This window comes from Ornithodoros turicata, chromosome 2 (assembly GCF_037126465.1).
Source record: "Ornithodoros turicata isolate Travis chromosome 2, ASM3712646v1, whole genome shotgun sequence".
Classification (NCBI taxonomy): Eukaryota; Metazoa; Arthropoda; class Arachnida; order Ixodida; family Argasidae; genus Ornithodoros; species Ornithodoros turicata.
This window is the reverse complement of record NC_088202.1, coordinates 45,628,446-45,653,104: the sequence shown is the minus strand read 5'-3', so window position 1 is coordinate 45,653,104 and position 24,659 is coordinate 45,628,446. Positions and strand designations below refer to the sequence as shown.

The window sequence follows — 24,659 nt, the reverse complement described above, 5'->3', positions numbered from 1 at the left end:
TCACGTTGAATCAAAGCAAGCCACCTACTTCTTGCTGGCACGCTGGCTCCCCTAGGTGGTGGTGGTGCTGGTGAAAGGTCTTAGACGCATCAAGCCGCAAAGAGCCACATTGAACACCGCCACATATGAGAGGACGATGGCGACGTACGTACGGTATGTACTACCTACTCGTAGACACACACAATGATGATAAAAGAACCACACAAGAACCACCGTAACGTGCCGTCGGTAAACAGATACCATTTTCAAAACGTTTATTTCCTGTTTGATATCCTAGAATGAATAGCAGCGAACAAGTATAGCACTTCGCTCTGTCGAGAGCAGACGAATTTTTCGCAGGGAATAAGGGCCATTGCGGGTGCGACGTCGCAGGACCGGAGGAGTGGCCTGGAGATGGAATCCGGAAACTTCCCGCCGCGGCAGCATTTTTTACAATTAAATCGCTTTGTACTGGAACTTGTTTGAGCCGTTCGTATATGTTTATCATGAGCCATTTCACGAAATACGAGCGGTTTTTAGACAGCCTGAACACCGTTTCCATGCTCCTTTAGGCTCATGTCCCGCCACTCAAGGTTCGCCAGCTCAGTCAGGTTAGTCCAAAGAAAGACATGTTCTACGTGAGAAAGAATAAAGGGGAAAGATTTAGATTACTTCGGAGAGATGCGTGTGGAACAGCAGCAATGGAAGGTGCCACGAGCGTTACCATAATTTGCTAGTGCCCTGAGACCTTTTATAATTTTGTTTGCCACACTACTTCAGTACCTGTTTTGCTTTCGTTGAGACTCACTTCAGGGTAGTTTCATTTTAAATCGAACAACGTGTGAAAGTCGTATTTTTTAATTCGCCCAGAAAAAATATATGTTAGAGGACAGCTCAAACGACACAAATCGCGCCACGTGCGACGGTCGTGCGTGTAGTAGTTTCCGCGTAGGAGAGGGGGAAAGTCTGAGGCTGCTTGAGCACGCTTTCTTCTGGACCGATTTTGACGGGATCTAGCACCGCTAATTTTATGTCTAGGAACTGGAGTTTTTTTGTGATTATAGGCTGCACCATAGACACTGTCGACAGTTACCCACGGAACTCTGAGAGCCACAGATTTTCTGTTAAAAAATGCCAAACTTGGCGAAAACGTTCAAAAAGGCCAAACTTTGTTACTAATTTTCTTCATAACGGAACGTCTGAGAACATCCAGCTTAGTGCCGTTCGATAGGACGTTGAAAGAGCTTTCTTGCTGTATAGAATTCATTTTTCTCAGCCCAGTTGTTTCTGTGTTATTAACTTGAGAATCACACATGGTAGGCGAAAATTGCCAATGTTGCATCTCAATTTTCTCAAAAATGCCATCTTCGATTTCTTTGATTATTTTTCGAAAGGTGGCGTCACGTCTGTACTTTAGACGTCAAGTGAGACAATCTTTTATTTTTACCTGAGAGACGCGCAGCGATTTCTTTTGTCAGGCAGGGTGCACGAGGCTGCGGCCTTGCGCGCCCCACCCACGAGCACGCGACCTTCAACCTCTTCTTTGCTATATGTGTCCCGTTGACGGAGAAATCAATGACCACACTGCGTGAGCTTGTTGTAGTGTCCCCGGAGCATCACTTTACGTTTACCCAATGGTCTCTCAGTTCCCTCAGGCTCATTCAAACCGTGGGAGAGTACATGAGTTGCCTGTGCGCCCTTGACGAGAAGCCCCAGTTCGACGAACATACCGACAAAGCAGTGAGAAGAAACGAAGCGCTTCGTGGAGATCTTTATCCACTGGTAACATCTTAGCTTTTGTTTCAGGTTGCCACCAGTCCCCCAGGAAGTGTGAAAGTCACATCCTTTTCATTGGTAAAAGAACGAAGAACGGAAGTTTCGAACAACGTAAAATGTGCCCATTGCGAGATCCCTGCAGGTGGTGGCTGCTACCATTGGATTAGCATCATCCGATAGCTTTACACATGTTCTTTCACATGATATAAGGTGAATGGGTTCAAGCGCATGGATGCCAGAAGGACTACTGAAGACCACACCGAGGGTTTAAGGTACCTACGGCTACCGGAAACGAGGGATTTTAGTTGTGCGTTGTTCTGTCGGAAATTTTGATTCCCACGGTGACACTGACACATCTCGGTGAGGGCGAACGTGTTATACTTGAGAGCAGCAACTGTCATCACAGCGGCCTTACGGGTTTTGTGCCACCCGTCGTGGTTCCGAAATAACCCTACGGAGCATAAAACTAATTAAAGCGAGCATGCACACCTTCGGAACTATCACTTATTGCGCCTAAGTTAAGAGGCGTCTGCAACTGCGCGACCACAAATTTGTATTCTCAGGTGTTGTAACTTTCTGTCCCCTGTGGCCGTAGTTCTGCCTTCTTAATATGAACTCGCACGACAGCCTCATAGCGTGCGTATGTGCATTGCCTCAAACACATGTGCGGGAGAATAGTGAATATGCGCAAGTGCGTATACGCACACGTGGTGCGTGCGACTCCCATGAAAGTGCGTAATAGCAAGTTCAAGTCGCCCACGAAAGTATTGCCCTGCGTCTCCAAAGGAAAAAATAAACATACGTACCATAAGTGCAAAATAAGTACATAATGCAACACCTGGGCATTAAATTACAAAGCAGACTACGAAGCAAAACGCGCTCGTAAACATTCGAAGAGCGCCATTGTGTGGAAAAATCGCTCCGCGGAAAGGTAGCCCTACGTCTCAATCAAAAGGAGAAAAGGTACTTTACCAGCATCGCAAAGTACCGGCATAATTCTGCCCCTGTGGTATAAATCGTGAAAAATATTCCGGCTTTTTAGAAATAATTAAGACCGAACATGCAAAATTTTCGCGTACCACTCGTGGTTTTGCGATACTAGGCGGACAAAGAATGCGCTTGAACCCAGTCACTTTATATCATGTGAAAGGTCAAGTCTAAAGCTGTCGGATGATGCTAATCCAATGGTGGCAGCCACCACCTGCAGGGGTCTCGCAATGGGCACATTTTACGTTTTTCGAAACTTTCGGTTTTCGTTCTTTTACCAATGAAAAGGATGTGCCTTTCACACTGCCTGAGGGAGTGGCGGCAACCTGAAACAAAAGCTAAGATGTTACCAGTGGATAAAGATCTCTACGAAGTGCTTCGTTTCTTCTCACTGCTTTGTCGGTATGTTCGTCGAACTGGGGCTTCTCGTCAAGCGCGAACAGGCAACTCATGTACTCTCCCACGGTTTGAATGAGCCTGAGGGAACTGAGAGACCATTGGGTAAACATAAAGTGATGCTCCCGGGACACTACAACAACCTCACGCAGTGTGGTCATTGATTTCTCCGTCAACGGGACACATATAGCAAAGAAGAGGTTGAAGGTCACGTGCTCGTGGGTGGGGCGCGCAAGGCCGCAGCCTCGTGCACCCTGCCTGACAAAAAAAAAAAAAAATCGGTGCGCGTCTCTCAGGCAAAAATAAAAGATTGTCTCACTTGACGTCTAAAGTACAGAAATGACGCCACCATTTGAAAAATAATCAAAGAAATCGAAGATGGCATTTTTGAGAAAATTGAGATGCAACATTGGCAATTTTCGCCTACCATGTGTGATTCTCAAGTTAATAACATAGAAACAACTGGGCTGAGAAAAATGAATTCTATACAGCACGAAAGCTCTTTCAACGTCCTATCGAATGACACTAAGCTCGATGTTCTCAGACGTTCCGTCATGACGAAAATTGGTAACAAAGTTTGGCCTTTTTGAACGTTTACGCCAAGTTTGGCATTTTTTAACAGAAAATCTGTGGCTCTCAGAGTTCTGTGGGTAGCTGTCGAGAGTGTCTATGGTGCAGCCTATAATCATAAAAATCCTCCAGTTCCTAGACGTAAAGTCAGCGGTGCTAGATCCCGTCAAAGTCGGTCCAGAAGAAAGCGCGCCCAAGCAGCCTCCGACTTTCCCCCTCTCCTACGCGGAAACTACTCCACGCACAAGCGTCGCACGTGGCGTGATTTGCGTCGTTTGAACTGTCCTCTAACATATATTTTTTCTGGTCGAATTAAAAAATACGACTTTCACACGTTGTTCGATTTAAAATGAAACTACCCTTCAGCTATACCTTAGGTTCCTTAAAGGGAATTTATAGCGCTCGCTGTCCTTGTCGTCGTGATGCGCACTGCAAAATTAGCTGACATGAGTACATGGATATTATCCACGTTGAAAAAAAAACTTATAATAATTATATTAATTATATATTTTAATAATTATTTTGCTAATATTATTTTGTGTACTATATCTGGCTATGCAAGCGCACAGTATGTGTACTAGGCACTTATATGGTTACGTTCACATAAGCCCGATAGAATGGAAATAAAGCAAATTTAATTACAGACCAGACGAATTACCGGCGCGAATATCGTGCAATCCATTCTTTCGAACGCCTCTGTCCGAAACGAACAAAAATGGGTGATCCTAGCACAATGAGCACACGATAGGCAACTCAAGTGAGCACTCGAAGGGTCAACGAACAGAAGAGCCCATTCTTAAATATGGGGCATGGTTGGTAGTAAGGCTTGAGCCAGGCGGCTTCCCATATCCTCCGGATGCGGCGGCAACACGTTCTTAATTCTCTTGATTAAACAGAAGAGAAAGAAAGTTCCGTTCCGTAACACATTCTCTTAATTAAACTGCCACCACTAAAATGTGCCTTACCTCTTCGCATAAATTAAAATTACCCCGAGGATGCGACATCCCCCCCCCCCCCCCCCCGCATTACATGTCCCGATGAGTCGCTCGCGTACAAGGGCCAAGAGGGCAGATGATGAATTCACTCTAAATGTCCGAATACATAAAAAAGGAATAACGAGTTGTCCTTAAAGGGGCGTAGAAGGCAGCACGAACATACAGGGTGTTTTACCTAACGGAGACACCTAACCGAGATACTAGAGACCGAAACCAATTATTTTGCGAGCAATGTCGCAAACGGCAAAAGTGCGTCGAAGAAAGAGTTCACTCTTATTTTCTTCACCTGGCAGATGGCACTGCATCACCTTTCGGAGCGCAACAGACAAATAGGTTCATTTTTACCCGTTTGTCCTTTGTAGCTCATTTTGCGACATCCACGCATCGATGACCACAGTGTGATGAAGGTATGTGTAAAAGGGTAGCGATACTCCCATAAGGCCCTGCGTCTTCAAATCTACGCCAAGTTTTGACGGTCAGCGCCACCCATCCGTTGTGCGGACAACTACAATTGTGACCTCACTCATGACATCCGGTGAGGACACAGTTGACGTCGGTTGTGACGTCGGTTCACATGTCACGCACTTCCGTTTGCTTTACTTTCCCCTCACCCCGCACGCGCTTCGTTTTCCTTTACTTCCATCGCGACGTCGAACAGTTGTTCGAAGGCCAATGGATCGCCTGCTTGACCATAGAAGTAGCCCACTGAAGAGAGCAATGAAATACAAGACAGAGAACAGTTCATGTAAGAGTGCACTGGTAACAAGTTTAATGACAAATAGCCCATAGTAACGTATGACAACCCGTGCGAACATTGAGAGGCTTGTGAGTGGTAGCCTGACGTTTACAGGATCCGCAATCAGCATACACAAGGCCATACACACTACAAGACATTGTGTGGTGCACTCATGACCTCCTGAGGGTCCTGCTCAAGTTTGGATTACAAGAAAGACTGCAACAAAACTCTACAATCTGTGGGAGTGCACTATGCAGTATATGTTGTAAGCAATCGGACAACTGGTCACAGACGTTGTGCTTCTTTAATGGTCACGAACCGAATGGAAGATGCGTGTGGTCCGCGATACAACTTCGTCGTCGTCGTTTTTTTACATATGTCGCTGGTATGACATGGTACCACAAGCAATAACTCTCAATATACAATCTGCACCTGTGACTTTCACATGCAGATCACAAGTGAATGTAGGTCACAACAAGGCGGCACTGGAGAGGCAATGAGGGTTACTTCATCTGGAACATCTGTGATAATGCCGTGTGGATTGCTTCACCTTTTTAAAAAGCTGAGTTGATAAGAAAAGAAAAAAATGGAGAAATAGGCACTCATTACGAGAGCCCGCTACTCCAGATCACTAAGGAAAACAAAAATGGCTAACTACAATAAAACCAATGATTGACAAAGACACTCAGTCAGTCACTCACACACACTGTCCACACACACTGTAGCAGACACTGTCAGTCACCCTGTCGTCAGTCGGCCCTATAGTGGCCGAGTGAGTGGCGCCAGTGCGCCCTCCAACATGGCGGCCGGTTGCCGCACCTCTCTCACACGCGCCCCTCTCCTATGCGCGATCAAGCCTTTATACATAGAGATCAGTGGTTCCACCCCTGAGAGCAGCAGGATGCGGAAACTCGCTTACTTTGCACGACTTTGACGTGCGCATGAGCAGGCAAAGAGGTACTTTTTCCTATATTGAATAACCGAGTAAGTGATTAGTACACACCTAACTTATCTCATCGATGTAAAAAAAAAGTTGTTTACATTCGAATATCTCCTCGCAACGCCCAGTTTCGCTCGCGCATCAAAATATCAGGGTTGCCGGGTCAGATTTCGTATTTTTCCCGCCTTTGCTACCTTTTTAGATATAGCTTGGTGTGACTCTCTGTGTGAGTGACTGACTGAGTGTCTCTGTCATTCATTGATCTTATTGTAGTTAGCCATTTTTGTTTTTCTAAGTGATCTGGAGTAACCGCTCTCGTAATGAGTGCCGCTTTCTTCATTTTTTTATTCTCTCTTGAACTTAACCCAACCTTCGGCGAACTTTTGCCGGTGGTGATTCCACATAAGATCAGGCAGGTTGGTCCAGACGTGGTCTCAGATTTTTCTTGAAAAATTATATGTTGTTGGCCGATGTCTCTAGGCGACGAAGACTGTTGTTTCAAGTCTCTATGTCCATTCGTTGCCGAGAAAACAAATTAAGCGTGAAGTCAGGTGGAATTCGCTTTTATCGCAGTTTTCGTTTTTCCTAAGTTTGGTGCGCGCACGCGCACACACACAACGCACGCACACAAACAGGCGCGCACACAGGGCCGACCAGAGAAATTACAGACCCCGGGGATGGGTATAATGCCCGGGTCCCCTCCTTACGTCTCGATAACACAGTCCAATTATTAGTATTTCTTCTTTATATGATTACGACGGGCATTGGGTCGTGCGGGCCCCTGAAGAGGTCCGGGCCCTCGTGCGCCATCCCCGGCTCGTGGCATCGTTCGAGGCAAAACCTATTGATTATTTTCTGTATCTTTAAACAACCCTCAATCGCGTTTATCTGGTTCGCACAACCTCGTGGCGTAAGCTGAGGTGTGGAAGCTCTGCTTACTTCACTCTGAAACCAAAACTGGATGAAGGAAAGGTCAGCCAGACAGAGGTCCATGGGCGTCGGAAGGTGAGGGCAGGGGGGCGGCCGCCCCCAACCAAAAACTAGGGGGGTGACGCCCCCCACTTTTCGCAAGACCCGCGTGCCTCTTACGGTACTGGGCGAGAACCCGGAAATGAGCCGAGAGCTTACATAATTCAGAGCTGCGGTTATCGCATTACCTACTTCTCTGGGTTATGTAGAAGTCAAATTGCACTTTTACAAGTGCAAAAAAGCAGAAATCTTTGTTATATGACGCCCCTGCTGCAGTGGTATTCCCTTTTCACAATTTTCATCGAGGTTACCACTACCGACTGATATTGAGAGCACGCTATCTTAAAGAAGATGGGGCTGGGGCTGCAAAAGTCGTCAGAGCCATATCTCCAAAGCAAATACACGTGTGTGATTTGGATCGTGCATCCCTGGGGGACGACAAACAGAATAAGACTAATCGAGGTCCATATAGGAGCATGCTGCTTTCTTCAAAAAACATCTGCCCTTTTTGTGGAAACACTAATTCCACAATCCCTTCTGATAAATGTTAGGGCCATTCCATTCCTCCGATCACTACCACGCAGGGTTGCGGAATGGGGTCACCCATTCCATTCCAATTCCATTCCGAGGAATGGAGATTTGTGAAAATTATATTCCTTTCAATTCCTCGGAATGGAAAGCTCTGGTCATTTCCCACTCCTGGAATGGCTTGGCAACCCCATGCCATTCCTTTAATTCCATCAATAATTTAAAAAAGAAGAAGAAGAAGGACCGGTAACTGTACTAGGTAGCCCTGAAGTGTTAGAGGAGGTTGGCATTACCCAGCACAGAAAAAGCACAAAGACTAAGTGCGGAGAGGTTCCTAATATCACAACAACATCGATGCACTAGTAATTGCGATGATACAACTTTTTTTTTAAATTCGGACATGTAAGCAATCTTGCTGATCAGTGATATCGTGTGTTCCGGTTCACAAACATGAGGTGCTGGAAAGATGTGCCTGATACCCAACTTCGCTGCGCAGTCATAATATGCGAAACTGTGGAAAATACTAGTTCTACGTCTCCTGAAGCTGCGCGGAGTTCAGGGTGACCGCAGAGAGCTTCCCTGTATTATTATTTTCGAAATGAAGCAGAAAGGAAGCCCCGTTTATACATGCCGAATATTCAACAATATTATTTCGCTCTTGACCCTGTGCAGGTGCAGTGCGTTGCAAAGGGCGCGAGGGCAGAAAGCAGTGGGTTGAAATCAAGGCTACCATCGGAGCACCCAGACCATTCCATTCCAATTCCATTCCTGCGAAAAAAGCCCTAATTCCATTCCAATTCCATTACTAGGACAGTTCCCGCCATTCCATTCCAATTCAATTGCAAGCTATGATAAGTCTGGAATGATTCCGGAATCATTCCGACTCCGGAGTGGCAACTCCGCAACCCTGCTACCATGTGTCTTTCGGCGCACGTTAAAGAACCCTCAGGTGGGCAAAGACAATGACCGACCACTAACCGCGTCGCTCATGATCAGGGTTGTCTCGCGACGTAAAGCCACGAATTATTACCACCATGTGTCATTCCTATTCCATTCCTAAACAGTTCCCACCATTCTATTCCTGTTTGCGATGTAGACGGGGTGATTCCGGGATAATTTCACTACAGCAATGCCTATCCTGCAACCCTAGTTTCGATTCGAACTGACAGACGCGGCACCCAGCGATTGTTGCGTGAAGGAGAGAATTGAGAGTTTTGGCGCCTGAAAACCGGCATCATCAAGAAGACCTGGATGTGACCAGTACTATACGAGAAGTCACGCCTTCTACATATTCTTGCCTTTTTTATTCCAACTATTCATCTGGATAAGTTAAAAAATCGTACCGACGAGTCGTCGGCACGAATTTTTAACTTATGCAGCAATAATGACCATTTGCAGACGAAATCATTGAACTTTTGACGAGAACAAAAATAAAAAGTAAAGAAATACGCCACTGTTTGCTTACACTTTTATAAATTTGTCTTACCGGAATTAATGAAACCATCAACAAGTATTTCAGTTCCTGCTGCTCTAATGCCAATTTCTTTTTCGCCTCAAGGTAATCAAGAACGCAAGATGGTCTTCCCTATTAGCATTAGAACCTCCACCGCCATCGGGGGGGGGGGGGGGGGTATGTTTATTAAGAAAAAAAGAAAGGAAAGGTTAGCCAGGCAAAGAGCCGGCTTGCTATTCGAAAAAAAGGGGGGAAACGAAAAAGAAAAGGAAGAAAAAAAAAAAGAGGGAATCGAAAAAAGGAAGGAAAAAGAAAAAAGAGAAACGGGGAAAACAAAAAGAAAGGAAAATAAAAGAAAGAAAGAAAACAAACTAAACACTAGGCACAACGTAACATGCAGTTCACGAGTCCTGAGACTCGGAGAAAACCGAGGGGAGCGGCAGTGGGCAGTGACAGCCCACTGGTTGGGGTGCGCCATCGGATTGCTTCGACGAGTCAATTCAAGTGAGCGCGTTAATGGCTTCCATTTTTGTATTTGCCACACTTCTCAATCCGTGTAGCACTACATGCACCATAGTGCTCTCCTCTAGGTTAGGTTAGGTTGGATTGGGTTGGGTTAGGTTAGGGCTCCCCCCCCCCCCTTGCCGTGAAAGACTTCCGACGCCTCTGCAGAGGTCGGCTTGCTATTAAAAAAGGAAGGATAAGAAAGGAAAGAAAAAGAAGAAAAACTTAATAACTGAATAATAAACACACACCGTCACACGATCACAAGGCGTTCATAAGGTCTGAAATGTAGAGAAAGCGGAGGAGCGCAACGGTGACGGCCCACTGGGACGGCTGAGGAACGGGACCCAGTAAGGTAGCCAATGTTAGAGTGATGTAGCCAAGTTGGGATACACGACGACAGAGGGCGTCACGGTGTAGAAGGTGTTGCCGGCATTGTAGGATGCAGTCAGGGCGGAACTAGATGAGGGGGGGGGGGGGTTCGGATGTCCTGACCCCCTCCTCAATTTCTGTCTTCACATAATGTTTAATTGACTCTCTAGATCACGTATCTAGCATGCTGTTCATGGCTGGAACCCCCTCCTCAGAAAAATCCTGGATCCGCCCCTGGATGCAGTGGCAGTGCATTGGCTGGGTGCAGTGTGTGGTGGTGCAGTGGTGCAGTGGCTGGTACAGAGGGGAGTGCTGGATTGACCGATTTTGTACAGAAGCAGCGGTGTGCGGGCGACGTTCGGACGGAGGCGGTGAAGGAGCGATTCCTCGTGACGAGTGCAGCGACACGTAATAAAGAAGTCCACTGAGGGCCGATTGATTGCATGTGACTGAGGAGGCATCCTCAGCTCTGAACGCTTGGGCACGAGCAGCACACCAGCGGCGGATAGACAGACGGCAGGCAGAAACAGAAAGGGGAAGATATGCAGTGGATATGAGTCACAACGGGTGCACTTGGCACCAACATGTAACCTATATACAGCCGAATAGAACTCTAACGACAAAATCAGTCGACAGCTCCAGACCATTCCTTTGAACATGTTAGCTATCGCATCTCCGAGGCCCTTTGTAAGCAGGAATTTCAAATAGAAATGGGAGCGGCATGATGAATCTTGAATTCATCCGACGTGGTAGGGGATGGCCTGCTGCGATTCAATGCTCATCCTTACCCCAACCATCATAATTAAAATAAAGTAGTGTGGTTGATGCCTGAATGTTCCTGGTCATTTTGGTCATAGGAGACCAGCGGCATGGCCGAGCGAGTGAAGGCGTCCCGCTCGTTGCTGGTAGCCAATGTCGTGCTGAAGACTGGGAGGTGGTGGGTTCGAATCCTACCGCTGTCTGTGCTGTCTGAGGTCTTCCCTGGGTTTCCCGAAGACTTTCCAGACGAACGTCGGCACAGTTCCCCCTGATGTCGGCCTAGGATGCATACTAACCCCCTTGTCCCCAACTCCCTCCTGCTGTCCGCTCTCCATCTGTACGCAGCTCATGGCCACAGCTGCTTCGCGGTGTAACTGATTTTGTGCGAATCCAATACGTTGGAGAGCGGACATATTAATTTTGTGATAGCTAAAACGACAATTTATTCTGTAAACTGCCAACAACTTCGAAATTACGCACGAAATCGAAAGGACGGAAACGTTCAGACCAGTCTGCCTCATGCCTGCTGGGACATTTCTCTAAGAATGCCACGTGAAAGGCTGTATTTTAAGACACTGCCTACTTCATGGGAAGCACGAACCTTCGCCAGTCGTCATGTGCAACGAGATAACGAAGCACGAATGCTCGATTGATTGTTTCTATTTTATTTTTCATCGCGAAAGGATAATACGCCATGTCTGAATCCGGTGTCACGCGAACAACGCCGACGTTCTTTGAAAGCCCACCCCAACGGCCCTGCCCAAAAGATATCCAATATGAAACGCGACGCCTCGAGCGGCAGCGCATGAAAATTAATTAGAAAGCTATTGAGCGCTGCCTCCATTCAACGTACTGCAACCTGCTGCAGGTTTGCATTCATTGTCGTGTAACGGCACCAGCTGATACAATAACTGCGAAGCCATCGGATTCTGACAGGTGAAAGGCACACATACACACGCATGTCGTCGCTAAGTTATATTCATCGAAATCGAAAGTACATCTCCGGTACGAACTTAACTCCCCCAGCATCTTTAACTTTATCAGACACCGTGCTAGACACGCCCCGTTCGCCCCCCTTTTAATTAACTTGTCAGCGGCCACATGACAGTTCCCTCTGAAAAGTCACTGTGAGACTCGCGCAAAATTATCACTGCTGCAGAACTAATTCTCTGGAAGTTTGACGCGGATACTCGATAATCGAATACGTCTGCGTAATGCTCTCACGAATTATAATTCTTTGCTAAATTTTCGCTGTACGAGCAGACTTTGGTTGCAACAGACCGTGATCTTATTGTGTCAGAACAGATATGGCAATTTTATTTTGCAGCAAAGGGTGAACACTCGCAAGATGCCCTTGAACGATGCGACTAAAGATACATGTTTAATACTTGACACGTTAGAACGAAAGAGGAAAATAAATTGCTCGTCGAGACTTTTGACTCTCCTTTCTCAGCATCTCGAGGCTCCACATGAACTTTCTAGAAAGGTGTTACGAAACACAGACAGTCTGCCGGTTTACCCATAAGTGACGCAATATTCATTTACCTTAATATAAGGGAGGAAACAAAGTCAAACTCTTCGAATAAACGCGTCGTGTTCAGTTTGCCCTGCTCTTGGAGAAACTTCACGAAGTAATTTGTTATTATTATTCCGAGGAATCCGAGCTTCTTTGCGCAGAGCACTGATTGCGAAGCGTTGGAAAACACCAGTCATTACTCAAAATATTTTGATAAATTGCAACCTCACTGCATCCGCCTTAAGAAAATCACCCCATGATAGTCAGCCCCGCAACAAAAGCCCCGGAGTGGAGCCTGTATTTTGCAGCATGAATACACGGTGCTGCTAATACACCCTGAAGTATGTGGTTTATTTCCTGTAGTAACGCACAAATATTTGGTGTGCATGATTTCTTCTCGGTCTTGACAGCGTTGTGCAGTTATTACTCAAATGGCGTGATGTTTTGAAGCGAAGCTTTTTTAAGTAAAGCGAGGCAACTAAGAAAATTTGCTTCGTGACTTAGCTAATCAGTCACCAAATAAAAAATAAATTCACAAAGTGGCTCCGAACTAGAGATTTACGCCTTCTTCAGTACAATAAGTGATTTGACTGAGATGTTAGTCCCAAGACACTCGGGACTGGCTACTCTAGGACGCGTTATTCAGGGCTCGTTATATCTAAAACCAATGAAGGGAAAGGAGGGCGGGGGAAAAAGAAGAAAGGGGGATTTGTTTAATGGTGATAGAAAGAAAAAAAGAAGAAGGGAAAGGTTAGCCATGATGTAGGCTCGCTATTCCAGGAAGAAAGGGAAACTATACATCTCTATACACTTTGAAATGAAATAAATGAAGACAGACGTAGCACTGCGGGAGAGTTCAAGTGCGAAAATCTCAATCCACACACACACAGAAAAAAAAAAACAGAAACGAAGAACGTCACAGGGTATCAAAGAGGTCCGTCGAGACGAGGGATTGCACAAGGGCGCGAAATGCAGGTATGAGCTGATTTCCAGGCCAGAACCCAAGATCCTATACAATAAGTACATTCATGGTACATCTATAGCTGCCGGTTCGTATTAAGGCAGAAAATATGACACATATCCCCTCGCGGCATAAACGATGCCGTTACCAACACAAAAGGGACAGGGGGAGAGGAGATATGTTTATGTAAAACAAAAATAGGAAAAGGAAGGGTTAGCTAGGGGAACGGGATTCATTCGTAGTGTCATTTGCGACTTATAAGCCAAAGAACCTGCAATTGACGCTCTCCCTCTCTTTCTCCAGAAGCCCGCCAATCAGGAGAATGCCTCAGATCGATCTCCTCAAATAATATTAATAATTCGGGGCTTTACGTCGCGAGACAACTGCCCGAGTCAGTGGATTAATCTTGCCCACCTGAGGGTTCTTCAACGTGCGAAAAAATCTCGACAGACGGCATACCACATTTAGCGTACCTCGCGGAAGACGACGTGTATGAGCAACGTTTACCCTTCCACTAAGTTGCCACCGTTCTCGGTCGGGTTTGAACCCGCGATCTCGGGATCAGCAGGCGGACACGGTACCCACTGAGCCACTGAAAGCGTTTTTTTTCTTTCCAAACTCTTATTATGGCTCATGACGCTACGTACAAGAATGACATGAGAGAATGAATAACAATATTTACATTATGTACAACTCATTGATAACTGCTGCAACACCACAGTAGGCGGTGTTGCGTAGTGATGCGCCTGTGTTCCAGGACCCGATGCCCAAGCGCCAAGTGGTGACCAAGCCAGTTTGATCATCAAAAGAACAGCGTAACTCGCTTTTAAAGAAACTGCAAGAATGAGTTCAGTGGCGACATCACGTGGTGCGCCACCCTTGTTCCCTTTCTTTGTTGTCTCCTTGGCCCAGGCAAACGGCGACGACGGTACATACATAACAGCGGTCTCCTCTTTCTCTCTCTCACTCCTCTCTCTCTCCTCAAACGATATCCCGTCACGATTGCACAAATCGTTTGAGGACAGCTATGAGGGCATGCTTCCCACTGTCGGCATTCTTGAGAAGGAGAAGGAGACGAAAAGCGTAAATGGACCTTTTCACAACCACTTATGCGCATGCGCTGCGGCGCCGATGACCTTGGGTGCGCCAGACAGAGTTATCTCCGTGTTCAACAGATGGCGCTGGATGGGGACGACACGAGTGGGGACCAGTGGGGACACCATGCAAACTTATCGGCCTCACTCGTTTTGGTCCTCTGTGCTGCCCACGTGGGTTTGTTATGGCGCGCCGAGGGTGGTTTGCTGGAGAACCGCTGGGACACGACGCGAATGTGGAAAAGGTCCATTGCAGGTGTTTTTCCGTTATCAATCACGAACGACGCAGCAGAAGACTCCCGTTCCATTTGTATTGGTATCAAGGTAACGGCATCTCTCATTCGGCGAGGAGAAAGGTTTTCACCTTTTAAAAGGGCCTTTTAACTGTGCATCCAATCATGTCTCACTGCCAAAAACTAATTAGCAGCAATCTAAAGCAAATTTATTTGTTTACCCTGTGTGCTTTGACAAATGTTGGAACAAAAGTTGCACAATAGCAGCGCTCGGGTTTCGCGCGTCTTGATGGCATTTGTGCCTGCGTCAGTGAAAAAAAAAAAAACACTACGTACACTTGTTAGGTAGTGAGTCAATGTGCATTTTGAGACGAGGTACGTTCACAATTAAAGCTCCTCGTATTCAACGATTCCCAATAGGCTGTATGGGAGCCAGCAAATAAAGGGTACTGAGGCCTCAAATGCATGTTTTGGGAGGAACAGTCTATATCTGGGCACGACGTGACTTCTAGAACGGGCACGTAATTAAGCGGTACAACTTCATCGTGATATTAGATTAAATTCCCAACTGTATTCTCTCTCTCTTACACACACACAAATAAATGATGTTGTTATGGGGCTGATTGTAGTCCCTCATAAATGGTTTCTAGTATTCTGTTGTGTACTAGTGATCTTACCTCGCTTTTTTCTCCTGTAATCATGCGTTACAAATCATCATTAGCAACATAATGCCTTAGAGTAGAATAGAAGTAGAAAGAAAAACATGGAAACACATAATTCTTTATTAGGGCTGCTTCCGGATGTTTCCTTAGCTCCAGCTTTGCACGTGCTTTGTTATTATTATTTTTTTTTCAGGAGAGCCGCAGGATATAGAAGAAGACGGTTCTCGTGGACTTTAAAACTACACTGGCTTGCTGAAGCTCAAGCAAGCTTTCTTTTTAAATGAACATATCACCCCTCCTCCCAAAGAACCTGTATGACCTCCGAAGAAAAATGTTTTCCCGCAAAAGCGCATCACACGCCGATATACTATTGCGTAGAGGGTACTATGCTGTGTACATATGCAGAAAATACAGTTGACTGGAGGGAGGGTGCGTCACAGTCAACCAAGGCTAGTAAAAGCAAATCTCATCACCGAAGCAAAGCTCGTTACAACAGACGAGAAGCTACTCACATATATCCTCACAACAGAAGCAATGGTCACCGCAACAGATGTTTCCTCCCTAACGTGTTAGGTGCAATCTTCTGTTGCTGCTATTGCATGCAATGGCGGGTAGACCAATCACAACGGAAGGAAACTCCTCAGAATGGAAGTAAGACGCACAGGGCACCTCACAATAATAGAAGCAGCGTTCGCCAAAACCGAATCAATGCTCTTTACCAGTCTTGAGTAGTATCTTAGTTACTTATTTTAGGAACTCTAGTTACTTATTCTAGTAAGTCGTTACACTAACTAGTTACCTTTCCACAAAAGTAACTTCTAACTGTTCCTAGTTACCCCTTTTGATTGAAGCAACTGTACAACGTAACTATGTTCGTCGAGTATTGTGATACCTTACATGCGTCAGTCTCCTAGTGTCTTGACGTTCTCTAGAATAGTGATTCTCAACCGGGCTTCCGCGGAACCCAAGCCGGGGTTCCACGACCATCATATTCGTTGCGAGATCGGCCTATAGGGGGTGACACTGTCACCTTTTTAGTGTGGATAACACGCCGGCCGATGTTCGGAGTTGATGTTTTTTTTTTTTTCGTAATTCTTCGGTATATTCACCGGAAGATCACTTTTGGCGGGATCATACGATACTATTCGATTCGCCAATGCTCCACCAACTGCTCTGAACGCGGAATAAACGTGTAAAACTGGACGACGCGAGGAATCTATCCACACTACGGTAGTTGATCATTTCTCCGTAGCGCGCCGACAACGTTCGATCTCGGAGCGAATACTGCCCGGTACCCGCGAATGAAACTATCAGGGCTCGCCCTCCTTATGGCGAACTATACTCTGGTCTCGTCCAACCTTCTTTTTCTTTTTTGGTAACATACCCCGATGGGCATCTCATCGTTGGCATTGGGAAGACCGTCGGGCCCCGTGGCTAACGCTCATCTGTAAAGTACCAAGCCTACAGCTATCGTCATCGTTAGTGAAACAACAACAGCTACATGAATGACGACGGGATGAGGTGCTTCACCGCAACAATTACGGTACCATACTTCAGTGTACGTGCGATAATATATGAGTGGGATGACAATGAAAAAGATGTGGCGTACGCAGTCTTATGTTTCTCTTATGTTTCGAAGGCATTGTGAGCACTTGGAAGGTCGGAGCTACTCATCTGCCTACACTCTTAAAAATGAACTTCACCGCATAGCACGCTCCTAGCCAACCATTATTGCGAATGATATCGTTATCTGCCCTGATTGTTCGAAAACTGGAGGCGTACGCCTTTTCTGTGACAATTATGAACAGCATAAGTGTCACAAAAAAGGCGTACGCCTCCCGTTTTCAACAAATCAGGACAGATAACGATATCATTCGAGATGATGGTTGGCTAGGAGCGTGCTATGCGGTGAAGTTCATTTTTAAGAGTGTACATCAACTTGGGATTCAGAAGTATGCGGCGGGGAAGTACCGACAAATCTCAAGCGATATATTATGGCGAAACGATAAATAACACCATTTAACTAGATAAATAACCTGCGTTCGCATGAGTCACGGCAAAACTCCCGTTGGTTCTATAGTAGTAGGTACCTTGTGGTCGTGCTGGCACGGTTACGGGTTCCCTCCAATAAGGTAAGTTGCTTTAGAACATGATAGCGATAAAGTATGGACATGAACTGGGCTGGACGTTCAATGCAGAGTTACCTGAATCTTTATTGGCACCTTCTCTATGAGGCTTCAAACAACATGCCGTTTTTCCTAACCAGTGATTCGACCAATCCTGTCATCTCATATGCAGTCAGGACAGCCTTATAGACTAACTCCCACCGTGCTGTTAGGCCCCGTAGGAAATCATCTGTTTATAACACGGCATAATTTTGCTTGGACAGTACAAGTGCTGAAACAAAGTTTTTGAGAGTTACATTTATTCGGCACATATTTCCTTGAAAGATATCTGTAAGAAACTAAGTTACATTAACGTGATAACTGTAGCTGTAACTACTTACATTTCAAAAAGAATAACTGTAACTCTGTTTAGATTTTTGAATAACTTACCATGACAGCACGCTTTACAAAAAAAAAAGAAAAAAAGGGAGGGAAACAGCTCCTCGCAATATAAGCAAATCTTGTCACAACAGAAGCAAGGTATACCATAGCAGACGCAATTTTTTTCGCAAAAGAAGCAGAACGCTCCACATTCTAATCAAGATTCCTAACAATACAGAGAGAGCTCCCCATCATAGAAACAAGGGTCGTTACACTATACGAGGGGTGTTCAAGTCAAACCAGGGACTTTTCATTTTTCGCAAAAGTAAAATGAACTTATGGGCAAGAAATTAGTTTTATTTTTCAACGTAATCTCCAGCTGCACTAATGCACTTGTCCCAGCATTTCACGAGGGCTTGGATGCCAGCAGCGTAGAAATCCTTACCGGCGCGTAGCTGCCATGATCGGACCGCATTCGTGACCTCGTCGTCGCAGCTGAAGTGGCGGCCCCCAAGGAACGCCTTCACTGGCCCGAAGAGATGGAAGTCGCTGGGGGCGAGGTCTGGACTGTAAGGGGGATGTGGCAGCAACTCCCAGCCAAGTTCCTGTAAGGTGCGTGTCGTGAGATGCGCGGTGAGATTGGCAGCGCGCCAGATACGGGGGCGAGTTTGAACTTGCCGGTGTGTGAGGCGCGTATGGGCCAAGTAGGCGCTAAAAGAAGACAAATTCTGAGCGAACAGAACCCCTTGATAGACAGATTGCTTCTATTGCGAGGAGCAAAGCACAAAGAGTCACGGGTGTGAATTGTCCTGTAGGAGGAGGACTCCTTTGGCGATGAGGCCCTGCCGCTTTTGCTTCAGCGCCTTATGCACATGCCTGAGAACCTGGCAGTAATAGGCACTATTGATGGTGGTACCACTGGGCAGAAAATCAACATGAACAACGCAGGCCTTGTCCCAGAAAACCGTAGCCATGACCTTACCCACAGACGGGGTGCTTCGGAACTTCTTGGGAGCTGGCGAGCCCGGATGCTTCCACTGTTTTGATGCGCGTTTAGACTCAGGAGTGAAATGGTGCACCCACGTTTCATCGCACATGATGATCCGATCAAGGAACGGCTGTCCTTCAGTGTCGAAACGGTACCTTAGCTCTTGGGAGATTTCCAGTCTTCTCAGCCGGACAAACACGGAGAGATGCCTCGGGACCCAGCGGACACTAACTTTCCGAAAGTGGAGGTGTTCCTGAATAATAGTTTTCAACGTTCCCACAGAAAGGTCCGTCTTTCGAGCCAGTTCGAGATATGTTATCCGTCGGTCCTTGAAGATCAGGCGCTGCACAAGTTGGATGTTGACTTTATGCCTTCATTCACGAGAAACTTCATGACAATTCGCTGTTCGATGTGCGCGCTCACCTCCTTGTCGGCCATTTTGTCCAGCACGTGTCTTCTGTTTTGCACAAACTTTGGAGCACCACTTGGTGAACGCGGAGGCCTGTCGCGTGTGAAAATGCCGAAAAGGAAGTAGCGCGAGCCATTTGTACACTCAGGAGACAGAAAGTCCCGGTTTGACTTGAACTCCCCTCGTAGAAGCATGACTCCTCGCAATAAAATTGAAGAACGATTAATGTATGCGGCGGAAATGCGTTACCATTCAGCCGATCCACCCACTGCCACTATCCACCCCTAAATATCACTAACACTTACTAACTACACCGCCACAACAGCGGCGCAAGCCTTCTTCCACGCTAGCAGCGTATTTTGAAAAGCTGCCTTCGCTCTTCCTCCGTCTCGTCCGCCCGCCTTCGGCACCGATCAGCGGCATTCGCTGCCTGACGTTGCTTGCGTCGTTCCTCGGTTTCGGCACCTCGTCGCCTTCGCTCAGAATTCGTCTTCTTTTCGCGCCTACTTGGCCCATACGCGCCTCACACACCGGCAAGTTCAAACTCGCCCCCGTACCTGGCGCGCTGCCAAGACCCCTTCCGCTCCGTGACCTACTACTTTCCCGTACTCTCAACTCTCCATTGCCATCCTCCTCTCTCACGCGGCGTATTTCCCTCTCCACGTTTTGACCGGATCGACGCCGACACTTTTCCTTGAAACACCGCTTCTAATGCTGGCGCATTAAAAAGAAACGGTCACTGCAATCGAATCAAGGCTACTGACCAGAGAAGCAAAACTCATCGCAAAATAGTCGAGGTTTGTCACAATGGAACCACGCCTCCTCGTAATAAAAGAAAGGATCGCTGCACTCGAATCAATTCTTCTAACCAGAGAAGCAAAGCTCCTCGCAGAAAAAGCAAGGTTTGTCAAAATGGAAGCAAGGCTCGTTACGATGGAGGCACCAGGTCTCGTCACAATAAAATCGGGGATCAGCGCAAACGAATCGGAGTTTCCAACCGTAAAATCCAAGCTCCTCACAACAACAACAAGCTTCGTCACAATAACAGCATGTGACCTTACAACAAAAGCAACAGAATCAAGGGTGTATGTACCAGAAGCAAAGCTGCTCACAACGTACGCAAGACCCCCACAACAGAGAACAGAGTACGCTTAAAGGAGCACAGAAAGCACTTCGATCATTACCATTATTTTAAACCAGGCGATTATCCTGCCTATTAAAATGCACCATGCGAAGTAATTCAACCAACAGTTGCACAAATATCGCAGATTTCGATTTTGAAAAGCGCGACCGTGCGCATCAGTGGCAATCCCAGAACGAGCCCTCGAGCCGCCCGCGTCATTTTGACGTCAGGAGGGGTGAGCCCGCTAGTTGGTTTACAGAAACGTCGACTGCTATTTTTCTTCGAAACCACGCCGTAAGCCGCAGCGGTGGAAGAAGTGTTTTATTTTTTTTATTTTTCTTTGATTTATCAGATACAGTGAACGAACATTGGTCTACAGACACCATTCAAGGCATGGTTCAAGGTTAGGCCGCGAGATTTTGGAGGCCATCCTTATTGAAAATTTCCCGACCAACTAGAGTCACTAAATATGGAGCAGAGTAGCGACACTGAGCCAAGCCGGCGAGCGAGACCGCCATATTGGGTCCGGCGCGGCTGCGTCATCTAGCAATGGGACGCCCATCTCCGCCTTCTCCGCCTGAGAACAGCGCGCAGTCGTGCCAGCTCGCAACCGAGGAAACCGGTTTTGGATTTAGGACTCAACATGGACGGCGCGTTCTTGGAAAGAGAAACCACGTGACACGATCGGCCCAATTGCGGACATCGAATGGCGGCTCCGGCACGGAAAAAGAATGTGATACTCTGTAGTCTTAGTGACTCTACGTTAGCCAAAAATCGGTCAACCTGTCCCCGCTCGAGCTCGCTTTTGCCTCGCGCGACCTTCCGGAGTAGGTGGATTATGAAAATAAACTTCAGTTGTCGGTTGAACGCTGTTCTGTCCGTGCCTGTGTTTTGTATGGAGTGTTACTGTTGTTCTGTTGTTCTGGCAATGAGTATACTATAATATCGACTAGCAACTTTGCTAGCGATTCAGTTAATGTCTCATTCAGCTGGAGGTGTGTCCTTGTCGATACGTTGTCAGACACAATCCAGTGAAATCTATCGCAATGCCATTGCCGGCACGGCGCGGCATCGGGCGTTGACCATCCATTACCAACTTACCCACCGTCAAGTTAAACAACGAGGATTAGCCGATGGACCATACAAACATGGACGACACAAACACGCCAGTTTGATTTCATTCGAGCTGTCCCGGCACATTTTGTTTGGTTACCAGATGGTGACCGACAACGCCGGTTAAGTTTGCGCCCGCCGACATATTAACGTGCACTGAAACTGGCAAAACGTGTCAATATTTCCCAAGCACTTCGAAGACCCCCATTATTCACAGGTGTACACCTCGAACTAAAGTGATCGAAATCCTCGTTACAAAATAAACTAGTGTAAATAAATGTTATCTGACTATAAAATGCACAGTCGCGCGCGGGAAACTGCCAACGGCGAACTATGGCTAACCTGGACACAAAAATGCAAGCACCGAGCTGAATAACCTAATAATAAACTAACCAACATGCTGCGCTCCGTCGTGTCCGCCCTACTAAGCCTAACGGCTGCCTAAAATGTGACTACTTTCGTTCGCTACTGCGACTTGGACAAACATCGGAAAACCATTAATTTTACTTGTTAAATAGTGATAAACACGACATATCATCTTACGGAGCAGTCGAGCATTTTCCTTGATTTTCCATGTTTGGCGAACGTGAATTTCGAGATCGGAGATTTTGCGACTGGGAATATCGACCTTGATAGAAAGAAAGCAACAAAAAAAAAATCGAAAAGGAAACAAGACCGGGCAGCACTGACCCCGATAGAAGCGCGATCGCCGCTTTCGCCCGTAATGACATCACCGATGACGTTTATTCTTCCTCCTCCTCGTTTGACGCTGAGGGGCGAGTCGAGCTGGAACGCGCGCGGCAATGTTCAAGTGTCTTTTTCTGTGAGAAATATAGTGTACAGAGAAAATTTGTGTGTTAATCATCAAGATAAGTTACCTGCTTTTGCAACGCGCTCGCAACTGAAATTTTGTCGATGGCTTTCTGGGCTCCTTTAACCTTCAACGGAGATAGTATGTAGAACAGAGCAGCACAGAAACACGCTCAAAAGGAGTCACACACACACACACACACATTCTCTCTTTGTGAGCGTGCGTGTATGCTGCTCTGTTCAACACAGTTTGTCCGGACACCAACCTTGATGGACTTCAACGGATAATAACTGCTGAGGTATGTGATTGCAACGCGTGCATGCTCCTTCACAATAGGAACCCATTCTTTCTTCCTTAAGTTATGCCGCAGATCGATATGTGTCACCCGTGCCATGTTAGACCCTCGAGCGGCTTCAAGGAGCTTGTAAGAGCACAGCGTCCCTAGTGCCAGCCAGGCACAGTTAAACAGAAAGAGCAGCTCCACCATTCAATGGGAGAGCAAGGGGAGAGGAATTTTGTAGACGAAATCGCACAAACCAGGATATGCTACTGGAAATGCAGCTCATACACGACTTATTTGCGACGCTTTGCAAGGTTGTTTTTTGTTAGCGCCGCGAAGCAACTGTGGCTATGAGCGGCATACAAACGTGGACATATGGCGAGAGGGCAGCAGGAAGGACTGGAAGGCAACTGAGGCTAGTAAGGGTCCTGGGCCGACTTCTAGGGCGAACTCTGCCGATACTGGTCTGAAAAGTCTGCAGAGGTTGTGCCTTTCTACTGCTCTCGCGGCGCGATGAGTGTTTTTCTTTTCTTTTTTTCCGAAATCATAAAATGAGATGCAATCAGTTGTACAATGCTGCCACATGAAAGTGTTTGTGATTTTTTATTTTTTTTTAACGAGATGAAAGCTGAAAGCACGAAACGTGTTTTACAAGTCATTACTTTCGGTAGTGCTTTGCTATTTCGAATGCGATATATGCTTCTGTTTTTCATTGCATTTACGCGCTCTAATTCTAGTGCAATACCGTCTCGTTTAAGCTGGCTTACCCTGTTTGCAACGTCATGCCTGAACGTTTCCTGCGTCTCGACGCCATGCGAGCGAAAAGGGATAAAAGGGCGGAGGCAAAGTGAAATGGACTGAAACAATACGGAAAACCGCAAATTGTATTATGGCATTAGCCGGTGCTTTCACGTTGCGCTCGTGCTTTATCTTGCCCGACTCCACAGAGAGATAACGCTAATAGGGTCCATTAACAGCCCGCAGGACCATTCTCATGACGTTATCCCTAATGCTTCTTCAGTGCTTCGTCCCAGGAAGTTGGACGAGGAAGCGAAGTCTCCATTTGTTCCGGCCGTGCGCTGATCAGCTTTGATTCCCCTTGTTTTGATGAGTTGCTCACGGTAGCAACGCTTGTCACGGATGCCTGCGGTACCCAAACGAATTACAACATGTCGAAAGTATCATACCATAGCCAAAAAAAAAAAAAACAAAGGGAGAGAGGGGTGTTGAGGCCTCCAAAGTAATGCATAGGCAGGATGACCGATACTGATGGGACGGAGGCACACTGTAGGTGAGAGGTGCACTAGAGTGGTCTTTCCGCTAGGCCCGTTTCTTAAAGAAAGCGCACGAGGCCGCGAGTTTTTGAAAGTCGTTCCGCACAAGAACCTTCGGGGAAGAGGACGTCCGTCAGTATGCCAGGCCCGGCGTGGGGAAGATGAGTTTCCCGCATAGTATGGTATGCACGGCATTCTGTCAGGATATGCGCGATGGTCTCTTAAAAACGAACTTCACCGCATAGCACGTTCCTAGCCAACCATCATCCTGTGTGACATCGTTCCCTCCCCTGATCTGTTGAAAACAGGAGGCGTACGCCGTTTTGTGACGCTTGTGCAGAAATGTTAAAGGTACTGTAAAGCAGCACCGACCAAATGTCATTTAGTGTGGCTATTCGATAGTCCAAGCCACCAGGACAAAAACTGCGCAAGTTTCATTCCAATCGACGGTGCAGTTAATTAGAAAATTACAATTAAAGATTACGAGCAACACTGTACTAGGTATTCGAAATGAATCTGTACTCCTGACACATACGGCGGCAAGCACAATGCATGCGTATAACACTGGGCCCGACATAACAATCCACCATAAAATACGCCCCTGCAATTCACACAACGGTCCACATCTGAGGATAAACGGATAAGCGAACTGAAATGAAGTGCTGAGCCGTTGAAAAAAAAAAAAAAAATGTGTCAGACGTTCAAGAAGCCAGACAGCGTCGGGACTTGTTTGTTCACAGAGGTT

The 24,659-nt window shown here is 46.6% G+C and overlaps 1 long non-coding RNA gene across 1 annotated transcript in view; it reads right to left on the bottom strand.

Annotated features, from left to right (window-relative positions):
* Positions 1-220: 220 nt before the first annotated feature.
* LOC135383410 (uncharacterized) overlaps positions 221-24,659 on the bottom strand; it is a 92,323-nt gene continuing 67,884 nt past the window's right edge. The window contains exon 2 of the long non-coding RNA XR_010419858.1: positions 221-613. This is a non-coding gene — a long non-coding RNA (uncharacterized LOC135383410). The remainder of the gene's footprint in view (positions 614-24,659) is intronic.